The following is a 17,361-nucleotide window of genomic DNA, read 5'->3' as shown; positions in this document are numbered from 1 at the left end:
ACACTATGGGCAATTCAGCATGGCTAATCTACCTGACATGCACATGTTTTGGTCTTAAGGTTAAAGGGAAAAGAATAAAGGGGATCCTAATGGATAACTTCTTTACACAGAGGATAGTAGGCATCTGGAATGAGCTGTCAGTGGAAGGGAATGTCTGAGGCGGGTACATTAACAAAATTTAATAGGCATTTGAACAAATACATAGATAAAAAAAGATTAGAGAGTGTATTATTTCCCCCTTCAACTTTGTTTTGATTTAATCCCTGCCCTCTCTTTAAATGTTTGATCACACAGCATTGCCCTTTGATGTGAAGGGCACTGCTTGCCACTGGCCACCCTGGTGTTTCCTTTCTTCCTGGTGGTGGAAATTGAATAAAGGTTTGTACACCTGTTGTCTTTCACTGTGTTTCACACCTGCACACACATAACATGGGTGCTGGGGAAAATATAAGCACTACTGCTCTTAGGCGGCAGTGTGGGGGTAAAAGAAGAAGTGAAAAAAGAAGAAAAAAAATAGAAAAGGATTAGAGGGATCTCAGCGAAGTGCAGAGAACTGGGGTTAGCGTGGAAGGACATTTGGGTCAGCATACAGCAGTTTGTGCCAGAGGGCCTTTCTCTGTCCTGTAGGACTCTGTGACTCTATGACTCAAAAGTCAGTCAATTCAGTGAATACAAATCATTAAAGAAACAAACCATATGGGTCCCAGTTGTAGCTGCAGGAAAGGTTCTCTATTACCCAATCATTCATTCATTTTCCTTTCTGTAACCCTCAGAGCGATGCAGAATGGTGATAGAAGATACATATGCTTCCAGCTTGCCCCCTTGTAATAGATAAGATTGGTTTCCTTTAGGTAAGGTTTTGATACCTGCACCACTCTGACAGGGCCTTGCAGTACAGCTGGCGGTCAAAAGGTGGCAGTAAGAATTAGCCTACATGTTATTCATACATGTTTGCCAAAAGGAAATGCTATGGAGGATCATTAAGTTGAGATTAGATTAGATTCCCTACAGTGTGGAAACAGGCCCTTCGGCCCAACCAGTCCACACCGACCCTCCAAAGAGTAACCCACCCCGACCAATTTCCCTCTGACTAATGCACCTAACACTATGGGCAATTTAGCATGGCCAATTCACCTGACCTCCACATCTTTGGACTGTGGGATGAAACTGGAGCACCCGGTGGAAACCCACGCAGACACGGGGAGAATGTGCAAACTCCACACAGACAGTCGCCCGAGGCTGGAATCGAACCTGGGTTCCTGGTGCTGTGAGGCAGCAGTGCTAACCACTGAGTCACTGTGCCACCCATCCTGAAGCTAAATGATAATCCTAAAATCGGGGGCTTGGTTCTGCCCCACAGTCTTGTTATCAGCGATACAGCATTAAATGCAGTGCTTCCTGAGAAATACAATGCTGGAATCATAGATATACGAGACCCTATACACGAAGTCATATTTGTCCCTGAGCCCAAAAAGTAAGGTGCTAAGGAGCTGACATTGGTGTGGGAGTTGGTCCAGAGCAGGCATGGTGTGATGGTGAAGCTGGCAGGTTTGCCAATGCAAAAATGCATGGGTGAAGGGTTGAGGAGGACATTGGCCATGCAGTATGCAGGGTTATTGATGTGAACACGCATCCTGATGACAGCTGGGACAGGCACATGAAGAGCGGCCGATGCCAGGTATCGACTGGACCAATGCATCTCACGAATGTGCTGCTTTGCATTGGAGAGGGCATTGAAACAAGGGGTGAGTATGGATTTGAATGGGATGCAAATACATGGAAATAAAATATTCGCCAGTCAGTGGTGTGATTCTGAAGTCACCACTTAAAGCTGAAGTGGAAAGTCAGGAAATTTGTTCTGCATGATGAATATCCAAGTTTTTTCATACTCTCCATCTTTGCCAGCCTTTTTTGCCATTACCAGATAGAGTAAGGGCCCAGGTAAGGCAGTGGTTGGCATGAGATTGGTTGAAAGTTGGGCATTAGGCCAGAGCATTGAAACGTGATAAAATAACTTGAAAATATTGCAACAAACTAAAGATATATCTGTTTCTCCTCCTTTAAGACATTTCTTCAAATCAATCTCATTTTATAACTGTCTTAATATTTCAAATGTTGTTTGATAACATTCTTGTGAAGCACTTTATAACATTTATACTAAATTGAAGCTTCTATATAGAGTCATAGAGTTATGGAGATGTACAGCATGGAAACAGACCCTTTGGTCTAATTCGTCCATGCCGACCAGATATCCCAACCCAATCTAGTCCCACCCTGCCAGCAATCAGCCCATATCCCTCCAAACCCTTCCTATTTATATACCCATCTCGATGCCTTTTAAATGTTACAATTGTACTAGCGTCCACCACTTCCTCTGGCAGCCCATTCCACCCTGGCACCACCCCCTGTGTGAAAACGTTGTCCCTTAGGTCTCTTTTACATCTTTCCCCTCTCATCCAAACGTAAGCCCTCTAGTTCTAGACTCCCCCAGTCCAGGGAAAAGAGCTTATCTTGTTACCCTATCCATGCCCCTCATGATTTTATAAACCTCTATAAAGTCACCCCCCCAGCCTCCTACACTCCAGGGAAGACAGCACTAGCCTATTCAGTCTCTCCCTATAGCACAAACCCTCCAAGCCTGGCAACATCCTTGTAACTCTTTTCTGAACCTTTGGAAACATTGGTCAGACCCTGTCCCCCATGAGCTCCGCAGGAGCATCCTGTGTTCAATCCGGTTCTTACAGATTGTGTGGTTGGTAGATGTTTGGAGGGGAAGAGGGGAGACAGGAATCAAAAGGGGAGGCAATGGCGTAGTGGTTTTTCATTGGACTGTTAATCAAGAGACCCAGGTAATGGTTGGGGGACCCAAGATCGAATCCTGCCATGGCAGATGGCGGAATTTGAATTCAATTACTATCTGGAATTAAGAGTCTAATGATGACTATGAATCCACTCTGTCGATTGTCAGGAAAAATTCATTTGGTTCACCAATGTCCTTTAGGGAAGGAAACTGACATCCTTACCTGGTCTGGCCTACATGGGACTCCAGACCTACAGCAATGTGGTTGACACTTAACTGGTCTCTGGGCAATTGGGGATGGGCAATATATGCTGATCTAGTCAATGATGCTCTCTTTCCAACTTCTCTTTCCAATCCTCCCACTTCCTCCCAACTTCTCTTTCCAATCCTCCCACTTCCTCCAAACCAAAGGAGTAGCCATGGGCACCCGCATGGGCCGCAGCTATGCCTGCCTCTTCATAGGATATGTGGAACAGTCCATCTTCCGCAGCTACACTGGCACCACCCCCCACCTTTTCCTCCGCTACATCGATGACTGTATCGGCGCTGCCTCGTGCTCCCACGAGGAAGTTGAATAGTTCATCCACTTTACCAACACCTTCCACCCCGACCTCAAATTCACCTGGACCGTCTCAGACTCCTCCCTCCCCTTCCTAGACCTTTCCATTTTTATCTCGGGCGACCGAATCAACACGGACATTTACTATAAACCGACCGACTCCCACAGCTACCTAGACTACATCTCCTCCCACCCTGCCCCCTGTAAAAACGCCATCCCATATTCCCAATTCCTTCGTCTCTGCCGCATCTGCTCCCAGGAGGGCCAGTTCCAAACCTGCACAACCCAGATGGCCTCCTTCTTCAAGGATCACAATTTCCCCCCAGACGTGGTCGACGAAGCATCTCTTCCACTTCCCGCTCCTCCACCCCTGAGCCCCGCCCCTCCAACCGCCACCAGGACAGAACCCCACTGGTCCTCACCTACCACCCCACCAACCTCCAAGTACAGCGGATCATCCACCGTCATTTCCGCCACCTCCAAACGGACCCCACCACCAGGGATATATTTCCCTCCCCTCTCCTATCAGCGTTCCGAAAAGACCACTCCCTCCGTGACTCCCTCGTCAGGTCCACACCCCCCACCAACCCAACCTCCACTCCCAGCACCTTCCCCTGCAACTGCAAGAAATGCAAAACTTGCGCCCATACCTCCCCCCTTACTTCCCTCCAAGGCCCCAAGGGATACTTCCATATCCACCACAAATTCACCTGCACCTCCATACACACCATCTATGGCATCCGCTGCACTCGATGTGGCCTCCTCTATATTGGGGAGACAGGCCGCCTACTTGCAGAACGGATCAGAGAACACCTCTGGGACACCCGGACCAACCAACCCAACCATCCCGTGGCTCAACACTTCAACTCCCCCTCCCACTCCACCAAGGACATGCAGGTCCTTGGACTCCTCCATCGCCAGACCATAGCAACACGACGGTTGGAGGAAGAGCACCTCATCTTCCGCCTAGGAACCCTCCAACCACAAGGGATGAACTCAGATTTCTCCAGTTTCCTCATTTCCCCTCCCCCACCTTGTCTCAGTCAAATCCCCCGAACTCAGCACCGCCTTCCTAACCTGCAATCTTCTTCCTGACCTCTCCGCCCCCACCCCACTCCGGCCTATCACCCTCACCTTGACCTCCTTCCACCTATCGCATTTCCAACGCCCCTCCCCCAAGTCCCTCCTCCCTACCTTTTATCTTAACCTGCTGGACACACTTTCCTCACTCCTGAAGAAGGGCTTATGCCCGAAACGTCGATTCTCCTGTTCCTTGGATGCTGCCTGACCTGCTGCGCTTTTCCAGCAGCACATTTTCAGCAGTGATGCTCTCATCCCAAGAATGAATAAAAGCCAAAGATCCAGGAACTGGGAAATACCTAGCAGTTACTACATCAGCCTTTTAAAACATGCAAAAGATGTTAACTCCCAACTCGAACCTGCTGACTCACTTCAGCACAAATAAAATTAACAGCAAATTCATCCCTTTCCAAACCAATTGATTGTGTAAAACCATCAGCAGAGATTTACATGTACACACATCATGGAGAATATAGACACACTATAATCATTTAAAAATAAAGGTAGATCCGTCTAAAACTATTACATCTATTAGTGAAGATCGAAACAGTTAATATTTCCAGTCTAGGATGACTCACCTTCGGAACTTTCTGCTCAGGCAAAAGTGATAATGCTTTGCTCCATATTAGTCCACTGATATTTATGTTCTCGTTGAGTCAGACATTTGTAATTTCTTTACAACACTATTTTCAAGGCTATAATATTACCGACATAAACACACAGTCTGAGCTCTGTTCTTACTGATGTCACTGTACATTAAACACACATAACGAAATGTCCGCACTGACTCCATTGCACAGGGAGAGTGACTGAAGGCCTTATATTGGATTACTGATGTCATGTAGCTGTCTTTAAAAAGAACAGTCTGCTCTATGCTATAATACAAAACAGTCTGCGACAATAGGCTCGCAAACCGCGAACAGCACTTTGATCACAATAATCTCCAATTTGTTTGAAAATCATATGATATTAAAAAGGAACTGAACATCCATCTTCGCCATCCCCCGTTTTTCTCTCTCTACATCTCTCCCACTTTCCTCTGAGACAGCAAATTACACAGAAACCCATTCCTTGCCATGACTCAGCAATCTGACAAACAGCAGCAAGTTATAAGGAAAGACACAATGGGATGGGCCCATTGGTATCAACCACCACAATCAGTATGACTAACAGTGCTTTTAGCTTACTTACAGTGTGGAAACAGGCCCTTTGGCCCAACAAGTCCACACCGATCCTCTGAAGAGCAACCCACCCAGACCCATTCACCTACCACTACAGGCAATTTAGCATGGTCAATTCACCTAACCTGCACATTTTTGGACTGTGGGAGGAAACCGGAGGAAACCAGAGTACACCCACACAGACACGGGGAGAATGTGCAAACTCCACACAGTCAGTCGCCTGAGGCGGGAATTGAACGCGGGTCTCTGGTGCTGTGAGGCAGCAGTGCTAACCACTGTGCCACCGTGCCGCTCACTTTTGCTGAGCATTCACTTTACATTTACAAATCCTCACTTTAAAAAAATTTCCTATATACTTGGACAGTATTTATTGACAAACTATTCTATTAAAGATTGACTTCCTTTGATTGAAATTTATAATGACACAGCGAATTCCAGAAACTTACCCCAATCATCCTCTTCAGTCTCATCATTGTTCCATTTCCATGCTTTTGTTAAGAAATCTATTGAGATAATCAGTTTCACAACATTTCTTCAACATCTGGGTCATCGCCGTACTTCTCAAAAACATCCCTTAAACAACTCGTAATGAAGGAATGTGATTGGCTAAATCCGAAAGCTGCATTATTAGCCGAATGTCCTGGTTCTGCATTGGTGTGGTTATTGATCTCCAAGGGTTTAAGTGAAATGATATCTATGCCCAGATAGATGCCCCGTACTTCCAAGGCCAAGCTCTCCAACAGCCATCATCGAGCACATGGAACCAGTAGCTTTCCTCATTGGAATCTACCTGTTACAGAATAAAGGTTCATCATTTCAAATCATCCTTCCCCTCCAGATGTAGTCCCCTCCCTCCACACATTAATCCACAACCCGCAGGAATTTTAGATCAGCATTACCCATCAATGTAGATGTAGAAACTACAGTTTAGCTTATTAGTGTAATGTTCAATTTTCAGATTTAAGTTAAAAATCATGCAACACCAGGTTATAGTTCAACCGATTTATTTGGAAGCACTAGCTTTCGGAGCACTGATCCTTCATCAGGTGGTTGTGGAGTACACAACTATAAGACACAGAATTCATAGCAAACATTTACAGCGTGATATAACTGAACTTTAGCAATAGTTGCCATGATGATCCAGATAATGCATTGAAGGTGTAAGGTGTCCTGTGTGAGACTGTCAGCATCCTAATGTTCAGACTGACTCTAATCTAAAAAAAGGATTTACAGAATCTTACATAGATTCATGCAGTTTTTGAGCAAAATAAAATGTAGTTTTGCAAGTATAAATTCACCCCACAAGCTTATATGTGTGTGGGTGTGTGTGCGGGGTGGGGGGGGAGGGGATATGAGTATCTGTGAGACAGTGTGGGTATATGTATGTGTGCGAGCATAAAGAGATATAAGTCTGTGAGAGGGTGTGTGTGTGAGTGTGGGAGTGTATGTGTGAGCATATGAGACAGGGTCTGCATGAGTGTATGGGTCTGTAGGAGTGTGTGTGCTTGTGTCTGTGTGTGTATGTCTGTGTGTGTGCGTCTGTCTGTGTGTGTCTGTCTGTCTGTGTCTGTCTGTCTGTGTCCATGTCAATGTGTGTGTGTGTGTGTGTGTAGTGCAGTGGGGTCACCTGTAGTGTGACATGAACCCAAGGTCCCGGTTGAGGCCATCCCCATGGGTACTGAATTTGGCTATCAGCCTCTGCTCAGCCACTTTGTGTTGTTGCCTGTCCCGAAGTCCGCCTTGGAGAAGGTCCAAGGTCAAATATCCCAAACTGCTAAAGTGTATTCCGACTGGGAGGGAACAGCCTGTAACTGAGCAGTGAACACTCTGCGTACTTATAACTGAGCAGTGAGCACCTTGCGTGCCTGTAACTGAGCCCTGAACACTCTGTGTGCCTGGAACTGAGCCCTGAACACTCTGTGTGCCTGTAACTGAGCAGTCAACACTCTGTATGCCTGACACTGAACCGTGAACACACTGTGTGCCTGTAACTGAGCCATGAACACACTGTGTGCCTGTAACTGAGCAGTGAATACACTGTGTGCCTGTAACTGTGCAGTGAACATTCTGTGTGCCTGTAATTGAGCTGTGAACACTGTGTGTGCCTGACACTGAACCGTGAACATTCTGTGTGCCTGGAACTGAGCAGTGAAGACCCTGTGTGCCTCGAACTGAGCCATGAACACTCTGTGTGCCTGTAATTGAGCCATGAACACCCTTTGTGCTTGTAATTGAGCCATGAACACCCTGTGTGCCTGTAATTGAGCCGTGAGTACTCTGTGTGCCTGTAACAGGGCCGTGAACACCCTGTGTGCCTGTAAGTGAGCAGTGAACACCCTGTGTGACTGTAACTGGGCCATGAACACCCTGTGTGCCTGTAACTGAGCTGTGAACACCTTGTGTGCCTTTATCTGAGCTGCAAACACCCTGTGTGCATGTAACTGAGCAGAGAACATGCTGTGTGCCTGTCACTGAGCTGTGAACACTCTATGTGCCTGTAACTGGGCAGCGAACAACGTGTGTGCCTGTAACTCAAGCAGTACATGGAAAGGTAAATTCGCTACAGTTCCAGTAACCAACTCTCTATCTGAACTGCAAATTAAAATTAAGCATGGCAAACTAACAACAGCAAATCGAACCTGCAATAATGTGTGATCTAATACTTCAAACTGAACTCGTTAACACAACTGGAATATGTTGTGTGAAATGTTTTTATTTTACTTCTCACCCCTCAAAGGTGTGTCATCATGCACTATTAGGTCTTAAGCTTGTCCCAGCTTCAGGTGATACGTGTACTCTGCCTCCTGCAGGGTATTTGCATCTGATGCAAAGAGGTTTAATTTATTCCTCATATTGGGGTAGTGTTAGATCCAACAGAATGTGTAATACAGCACTGATTTATGGTGTGTGATTATACATGCATTAATATAATTTAATCGTCATGATGTTGATAAATCCATACAATACTCCAACTGCAATACTGTTTTGGCTTCCTTGTCTGAGGAAAGATGACTTGGAGGCAGTCCGCGCTGATGCCAGGAAGAGAGAGAATGTCTTATGAGAAATGGTTGAGTGAGTTAGGCCTGTACTCATTGGAATGCTGAAGAGTGACAGGTGACCTTTTTAAAGCATACAAGATTCTTAGGGGTCTTACCAGGATGGATGTGGTAAGGTTGTTTCCCCTTGCAAGGGATTCTGGATTAGTGGTGCTGGAAGAGCACAGCAATTCAGGCAGCATCCGAGGACAGGCAAAATCGACGTTTCGGGCAAAAGCCCTTCATCAGGAATAAAGACCGCAATTTCCCTTCCCACGTGGTTAAAGATGCCCTCCAACGCATCTCATCCATATCCCGCACCTCCGCCCTCAGACCCAACCCCTCCAACCGCAACAAGGACAGAACGCCCCTGGTGCTCACCTTCCACCCTACCAACCTTTGCATAAACCAAATCATCCGCCGACATTTCCGCCACCTCCAAACAGACCCCACCACCAGGGATATATTTCCCTCCCCACCCCTCTCCGCCTTCTGCAAAGACCATTCCCTCCTGACTACCTGGTCAGGTCCACGCCCTCCTACAACCCACCCTCCCATCCTGGCACTTTCCCCTGCCACCGCAGGAACTGTAAAACCTGTGCCCACACCTCCTCCCTCACCTCCATCCAAGGCCCTAAAGGAGCCTTCCACATCCATCAAAGTTTTACCTGCACATCCACTAATATCATCTATTGTATCCGTTGCTCCCGATGCGGTCTCCTCTACATTGGGGAGACTGGGCGCCTCTTAGCAGAGCGCTTTAGGGAACATCTCAGAGACACCCGCATCAATCAACCAAATCGCCCAGTGGCTCAACATTTCAACTCCCCCTCCCACTCTGCCGAGGACATGGAGGTGCTGGGCCTCCTCCACCGCCGCTCCCTCACCACCAGACGCCTGGAGGAAGAACGCCTCATCTTCCGCCTCGCAACACTTCAACCCCAGGGCATCAATGTGGATTTCAACAGTTTCCTCATTTCCCCTTCCCCCACCTCATCCTAGTTTCTAACCTCCAGCAACTCGACTTGTCCGGACTTGTCCGACCTGCCCAGCTCCTTTTCCACCTATCCACTCCACCCTCTCTTCCCTGACCTATCACCTTCATCTCCTTCCCCACTGACCTATTGTACTCTATGCTACTCTCTCCCCACCCCCACCCTCCTCTAGCTTATCTCTCCATGCTTCAGGCTCTCTGCCTTTATTCCTGATGAAGGGCTTTTGCCCGAAACGTCGATTTTGCCTGTCCTCGGATGCTGCCTGAATTGCTGTGCTCTTCCAGCACCACTGATCCAGAATCTGGTTTCCAGCATCTGCAGTCATTGTTTTTACCTCGTTTTTATCCCCTTGCAAGGGAATCTAGCACCGGAGGGCATCATCTCAAAGTAAGAGGTCAGACATTTCAAACTGCTGGAAGAGGAATTTCCTCCCTTAGACGGTAATGAGTCTATGGAATTCTTTACTGCAGATAGCTGTCAAGACTAGGGTGTAAAGCATATTGAAGGCTGAGAGAGACAGATTTTTAATCAGGAAGGGAATCAAGGGCCATGGGGTAAAGGGAGGAAAGTGGAATTGAGGATTATCAAACTAGACATGAACGCATTGAATCTTGGAGCAGACTTGATGGGCTGAATGGCCTACTTATGATTCTGTGACTATTCCAGTACAGCTATAATGCTGGCATCTACGTGACTGTGGAAAACTGCCCAGATATGCCTATAACACAGGATAAATGTAACCCGGCCAATTACTACCCCATCAGCCTACTCTTGACCATCAGTAAAGTGATGGAAGGTGTCACCAACAGTGCTATTGAGCAGCACCTGCTCAGCAATAACCTGCTCAGTGATGCCCAGTTTGGGTTCCACCAGGGCCACTCAGCTCCTGACCCCATTACAGCCTTGGTTCAAACATAGACAAAAGAGCTAAATTCCAGAGATGAGACAACAGTGCTTGCCATAGTGTAAAGTCAAGGAACCCGAGCAAAACTGGAATCAATAGGAAAGAAAGAGAAATCTTTCCACTGGTCAGAGTCAAAGCTGGCACTGGAGAATGTGGATGTGTTTGTTGGAGGTCAGTGTCCTCGGCTCCAGGACATCTCTGCAGGAGTTCCTCAGGTTAATGTCCTCGACCCAACCATCTTCAACTGCTTCATCAATGACCTTCCCTCCAATTGTGCAATCCTAGTGAAGGTGGGATGTTCACTATTGATTGCACAATGCTCAGCACCATTCACAATCATTATCCATGCCTAACCTGAAAAGTAGCTAGTAACAATTGCAAAATGCAAATGCCAGGCAATGACCATTGTTACGAAGTTGAAAGCGTGTACTATCCCTTTAAGAGAAAGTATTCTGAACTGGAAGATTACTAGCACCTGTGAGGTGACAAGATGGCAGTCCCAGAGTGTACTGGAAAATTGAAAACATGTAACGGTTTGGCTGTGAAATGGATACCTGACTTTTGGTCGCTGTTTTGACAACAATTCGAATTTAGCCAATCAATTTAAATTATGCCCCAGAATATTAAAACCTAATCAAGTTTGAATTTATTGTTTTTGTCAACATCAAAGCAATGAGACATTCCAATGCTGGGAGGAGTAAAGACATGGACATTTTGAAAATTGGGGAGAGATCAATTGCCATCGAGCCAAAAACGCCTAGAGACCTAACATCTTGCGCTCCAAGAAATTAGGAAATGCTCTCTATTGAAGGTACCTTTCCATGTCAAACATACTCACAGTAAAAAGAAAGAAGATGACCCAGGGAGATCTTCAGCTGGAAGAGGGAAAACAGAAGATGACAGCAGCTGTGTGGTTTTGAAATCAAGTTAATGGAATTTCAATAAGTGTTTTATAGGATAAACATATTGTTATAGAGTGGGAAGCAGATAATTTGCAAAAAGGAGGGACTTAGAGTTGTGTAGAGTTGTTGTTTAATGTTCACTTTCAGAGTTTAAAAATAAATTGATGTTATTTTCCTTAAATAGTGGAATTTGGGAATTCTCCTTCACTCATATTTTAACAGATTATAGAGTGAGGTGAGCTTTTCCTGGTTCCTACGGAAACATCGAAATCCCGGAACCTGCAACACCCATTCCTGTCCCTGCTCTATCCATATCTCTGAATTGGCCACAACATCAAAGTCCAAGGTACCAATCCAAGCTGCAAGACTTTCTGAGCTCAAACTGTACATGGTCTGTGTCTTGTAGGCTCTGTCATGTGAATTATCTTGTCGTTTTGTGCTCGACAGCCAGCTTGACACTTGTAACTTGTAACTTTGGGTTGAGGTGACAGAGCAGTTCACCTCTGTATCTTAACACCACCTCCAACAAGAGACAGTGTAACCCATTAACATTCAATAGCATTACCATTGTTGAATCCCCCACTATAGACCCCACACTGTAAATCTTGGGTGCTGCCATTGAACAGCAACTTGAATAGAGTAATAAGTACTCTGGCTACAACACCAGATCACAGGATTGGAAACTTGCAGCAAGTAACTCACTTCCTGACTCCCCAAAGCCTGTCCACCGTCTACAATGCACAAGTCAGAAGTGTGATGGGATATTCCCCATTTGCCGAGATGGCTGCAGCTCCAACAACACTCAAGACGCTTGACACCATCCAGGAGAAAGCAGCCTGCTTGATTGGCACCACATCCACAAACATTCAGTCACTCCATGTTGAGGAAATTCCCCAGACTCAGACCGTGAGCATTGACAAAACTTTATTAAAATGATATCATAGGGAGAGAGAGGGAGAGAGAGAGAAAGAGAGAGACCACTCCTCAAGAATGGACCGATACTCCTTCCAAAGCTATACACATCACCACAGCATTTTACATTGGTACAAGTGCCACACTGGCCATTGAGTACAAAACCACAAGATAAATCACATGACACAGCCTGCATGACACAGACAATGTAGAGTTTGAGCTCAGCAAGCCTTGCGGGTTTGCTTTGCAGGAAAAGAGACAGTTAACAGAGTGATGATTTTTGCAAAACATGTCAGCAGAGCAAAGAATAACTTCCGCAACACCCTCCACAAGATCAAAGACGTAGGTCAGGATCCCCTGCGAAAGGAGGAATATAGCTAGAACCTGGGGGACTATTTGGTGGTGGGAGCTCAGAATCCGTGGGCAACTTATCTGTGTCGGGACGGGGGGGGGGGAGGGGGGGTGGAATTTCAGCGAAGGGGATGTTAACCAGGTGGGACATTAATAGCGCTGAGGGTAATGTCTGTGCCTGTTGCTCAGAAGGGATGGGGAGAAAGGAGCTGAGCATTAATCACTGGGGACTCAGTCATGAGGGGAATGAGAGAAATTCACAGTTGGTGTGTTGCCTCCCAGTTACCAGGGTCCATGATGTCTCAGATTGTGTTTTCGGGATCCTTGAGGGAGAGGGGGTGCAGCCTCAAGTCATGGTCTACATAGACACCAACGACATAGGTAGGACAAGGGATGGAGATTTAAGGCAGGAATTCAGCGAGCTGAGGTGGAAGCTTAGAGCTAGAACAAACAGAGTTGTTGTCTCTGGTTTATTGCCTGTGCCACATGCTAGTGAGGCAAGGAATAAGGAGAGAGAGGAGTTGAATACGTGGTTACAGGGATGGTGCAGGAGGGAGTGATTTGGATACCTGTATAATTGGGGCTCTTTCTGGGTTAGGTGGGACCTCTACAAACAGGATGATTTTCACCTGAACCAGAGAGGTCCCAATATCCTGGGGCAGGGAGGTGGCGGTGGAGGTGAGATTTGCTAATGCTACTCAGGAGGGTTTAAACTGATTCAACGGGGGATGGGAACCTATACTGTAGTTCCAGTATACAGGAGGTTGAGAATAGTGAGTTCAGAAATAAGGTTTCAAGATTGCAAGAGTGCACCGGCAAGCAGGAAGGTGGTTTGAAGTGTGTCTACTTCAATGCCAGGAGAATCTGGAGTAAGGTGGGTGAACCTGCAGCATGGGTTGATACCTGGGATTTCGATATTGTGGCCATTTCGGAGACAAGGATAGAGCAGGGATAGGAATGGTTATTGCAGGTTCTTGGATTTACATGTTTCAGTAAGAACAGAGAAGGTAGTAAAAGAGGGGGACGTGTGGCACTGTTAGTCAAGGACAGTATTACGGTGGCAGAAAGGATGTTTGACGACTTGCCTACTGAGGTAGCATGGGCTGAGGTTAGAAACAGGAGAGAGGTCACCCTGTTGGGAATTTCCTATAGGCCTCCAAATAGTTCCAGAGATGTAGAGATAGCAAAGATAATTCTGGATAGGAGTGACAGTGACAGTTTAGTTGTTATGGGGGACTTTAACTTTCCAAATATTGACTGGAAATGCTATAGTCAGTTTTTATCTAATGTGTGCGGGAGGGTTTCCTGGCACAGTATGTAGACAGGCCAACAAGGGGTGAGGCCACATTATATTTGGTACTGGGTAATGAACCCGGCCAGGTGTTAGATTTGGAGGTAGGTGAGCACGTTGTTGATAGTGACCACAATTCGGTTATGTTTACTTTAGTGATGGAAAGGGATACGCATATACCACAGGGAAAAAGTTATAGCTGAGGGAAAGGCACCTATGATGCAATTAGGCAAGACTTAGGATGCATAGGATGGAGAAGGAAACTGCAGGGGATCGGCACAATTGAAATATGGAGCTTATTCAAGGAACAGCTACTGCGTGTTACATAGAACATAGAACATAGTAAAATACAGCGCAGTACAGGCCCTTTGGCCCTCGATGTTGCGTCGATCCAAGCCCACCTAACCTACACTAGCCCACTATCCTCCATATGCCTATCCAATGCCCGTTTAAATGCCCATAAAGAGGGAGAGTCCACCACTGCTACTGGCAGGGCATTCCATGAACTCACGACTCGCTGAGTAAAGAATCTACCCCTAACATCTGTCCTATACCTACCACCCCTTAATTTAAAGCTATGCCCCCTCGTAATAGCTGACTCCATACGTGGAAAGAGGTTCTCATGGTCAACCCTATCTAAACCCCTAATCATCTTGTACACCTCTATCAAGTCACCCCTAAACCTTCTTTTCTCCAATGTTCTTGATAAGTATGTACCTGTCAGGCAGGGAGGAAGTGGTTGAGCGAGGGAGCCATGGTTTATTAAAGAAGTTGAATTTCTTGTCAAGTGGAAAAAGAAAGCTTATGCAAGGATGAGACATGAAGCCTCATTTAGGGCACTTGAGATTTACAAGTTTGCCAGGAAAGACCGAAAGAGAAAGCTAAGAAGGCGACATGAGAAATGACTGGCGTATAGGGCCAAGGAAAACTCTAAGGTTTTTAACAGGTATGTCAGGAATAAAAGAATGATTAGAGTAAGATTACGGCCAATCAATGATAGTAGTCGGAAGTTGTGCATCGAGTCCGAGGACAGGGGTGAAGAGCGAAATGAATATTTTTCGTCAGTATTCACACTGGAAAAAGACAATGTTGATTCGGAGAATACAGACTACTAGACTAGATGGGATTGACATTCACAAGGAGGAGAAAGTGAGGTCTGCAGATGCTGGAGATCAGAGCTGAAAATGTGTTGCTGGAAAAGCGCAGCAGGTCAGGCAGCATCCAGGGAACAGGAGAATCGACATTTCGGGCATAAGCCCTTCTTCAGGAATTCACAAGGAGGACATGTTAGCAATTCTGGAAAGTGTGAAAATAAATAAGTCTCCCGGCCGAATGGGATTTATCCGAGGATTCTCTGGGAAACTAGGGAGGAGATTGCAGAGCCTTTGGCTTTGATCTTTATGTCATAATTGTCTACAGGAATAGTGCCAGAAGACTGGAGGATAGCAAATGTCGTCCCCTTGTTCAAGAAGGGGAGTAGAGACAACCCTGGTAATTATAGACCAGTGAGCCTTACTTTGGTTGTGGGTAAAGTGTCGGATAAGGTTTCAAGAGATATAATCATCTAGAAAGTAGTAAGTTGATTAGGAATAGCCAACATTGTTTTGTGAAGGGTAGGTCATGCCTCACAAACCTTACAGAGTTCTTTGTGTTGGTGACCAAGTAGGTGGCTAAGGGTAAAGTGGTTGATGTGGTGTACGTGGATTTCAGTAAAGTGTTTGATAAGGTTCCCCATGGTGGGGTATTGCTGAGAATATGGAGGCATGGGATTGAGGGTGATTTGGCAGTTTGGATCAGAAATTGGCTAGCTGAAAGAAGACAGAGGGCGGTGGTTGCTGTGAAATGTTCATCCTGTGGTTCAGTTACTAGCAGTGTACTGCAAGGATCTGATTTGGGACCACTGCTGTTTGTCATTTTTACAAATGACCTGGATGAGAGCATAGAAGTTTGGATTAGTGAATTTGCAGATGACACTAAGGTCAGAGAGTTATGGATAGCGCAGAAGGATGTTGCAGGTCACAGAGGTACAGAGGCAAGCTGCAGAGCTGGGCTGAGAGATGGCAAATGCAGAGTTTAATGCAGAAAAGTGTGAGGTGATTTACTTTGGATGGAGTAACAGGAATAAAGAGTACTGGGCTAATGGTAAGATTCTTTGGGCGTGTAGATGAGCAGAGAGATCTCAGTGTCCATGTATATGGATCCCTGAAAGTTACCACCCAGGTTGATAGGACTGTTAAGAAGGTATATGGTGTGTTAGCTTTTATTGGTGGAGGGATTGAGTTTCGGAGCCATGAGGTCATGCTGCAGCTGTACAAAACTCTGGTGAGGCCGCACTTGGAGTATTGCATACCATTCTTGTCGCTGCATTGTAGGAAGGATGTGGAAGCTTTGGAAAGTGTTCAGTGGAGATTTACTAGAATATAGCCTGGTATGGAGGAAAGGTCTTATGAGGAAAGGCTGAGGGATTTGAGGATGTTTTCTTCAGAGAGATGGTTGAGAGATGACTTAATTGATACATATATCCTTTTTCCTCAGATAATGATGGCTAGTGTAATGGAAATTTAACATTTACTGTGAAATTTGTAAAAAGAGAAATACTTCCTAAATTTGATACTGTGCTCAAGTTCACAGAATGCTTTTGCTGAGTTCTGCAGTCAAGGAGACAGCTTGTTTCTGTTTCTGTGGAATTTAGTAAACATTCAACCTGGCCTTGTGAGCAGTCAAAATTCAGCAAAGGGCACGGGATACGAGGGACAGTGTGTCCACATAACAAAAGGAATGAAAACGAATAACAACTCAAGTGTACATAGTCTTTGTCCTTGATAATGTGATAAGAAACACTATAAGTCAAGCATTTGAATTATGCTCCGGTCTTTGCTAGCTGCGTTGTGCCCCTCTGTGATACAGAGGTTAGACTAGTATAATTCTTTGCTCTTGCTAATAGTTGAGTGGAGTCCATTTAATTTCCACGACAGTAAACCTGGGGGCTTGTTCCAGGACCCTGTGACTGGGTGGGATTCTGAGGATACCCAGGAGGTGCAGGCGCCAGCCTCTTGAAGGTCTTTCACTTAATCTCCAGCGCTGAAATGGCCCTTTTGCGTGACAGGACTGGGAATCTGTGGATCGCCCCAGCGCGGGGTTCAAATCGAAGAGGCTCAGGGTAAGAGTCGTGGTTTAAGTAATCCTACATAGAGACTCATTCTAAGAGAATAAATAGTGCAGGAAAAGGGTTCAGTAAACTCTCGCGCGGTATTTGAGCGAAACCCAAGGGAAGGGGATTGCCGTCTCTAGAGTGTTTAAGAGACAGCGAGTTTAAGGGTGGTTTTAAACTTGGAACCACCACTGGCTGAG

At 45.9% G+C, this 17,361-nt stretch overlaps 1 protein-coding gene across 12 annotated transcripts in view; it reads left to right on the top strand.

The window, feature by feature from the left end:
• The first annotated feature begins 12,369 nt into the window (after positions 1-12,369).
• LOC148148371 (uncharacterized) overlaps positions 12,370-17,361 on the top strand; it is an 83,017-nt gene continuing 78,025 nt past the window's right edge. For all 12 annotated transcript variants that reach the window (XR_015759251.1, XR_015759247.1, XR_015759243.1 and 9 more), the window contains exon 1: positions 12,370-17,170. The gene's annotated coding sequence lies outside the window, so the exon portion shown is untranslated. The remainder of the gene's footprint in view (positions 17,171-17,361) is intronic.

The sequence above is a fragment of the Chiloscyllium plagiosum genome, unplaced genomic scaffold (assembly GCF_037043375.1).
Source record: "Chiloscyllium plagiosum isolate Xiang-an unplaced genomic scaffold, Cpla_swu_hap1 HiC_scaffold_13, whole genome shotgun sequence".
NCBI lineage: Eukaryota > Metazoa > Chordata > Chondrichthyes > Orectolobiformes > Hemiscylliidae > Chiloscyllium > Chiloscyllium plagiosum.
This window is presented reverse-complemented; position numbering and strand designations above follow the sequence as displayed.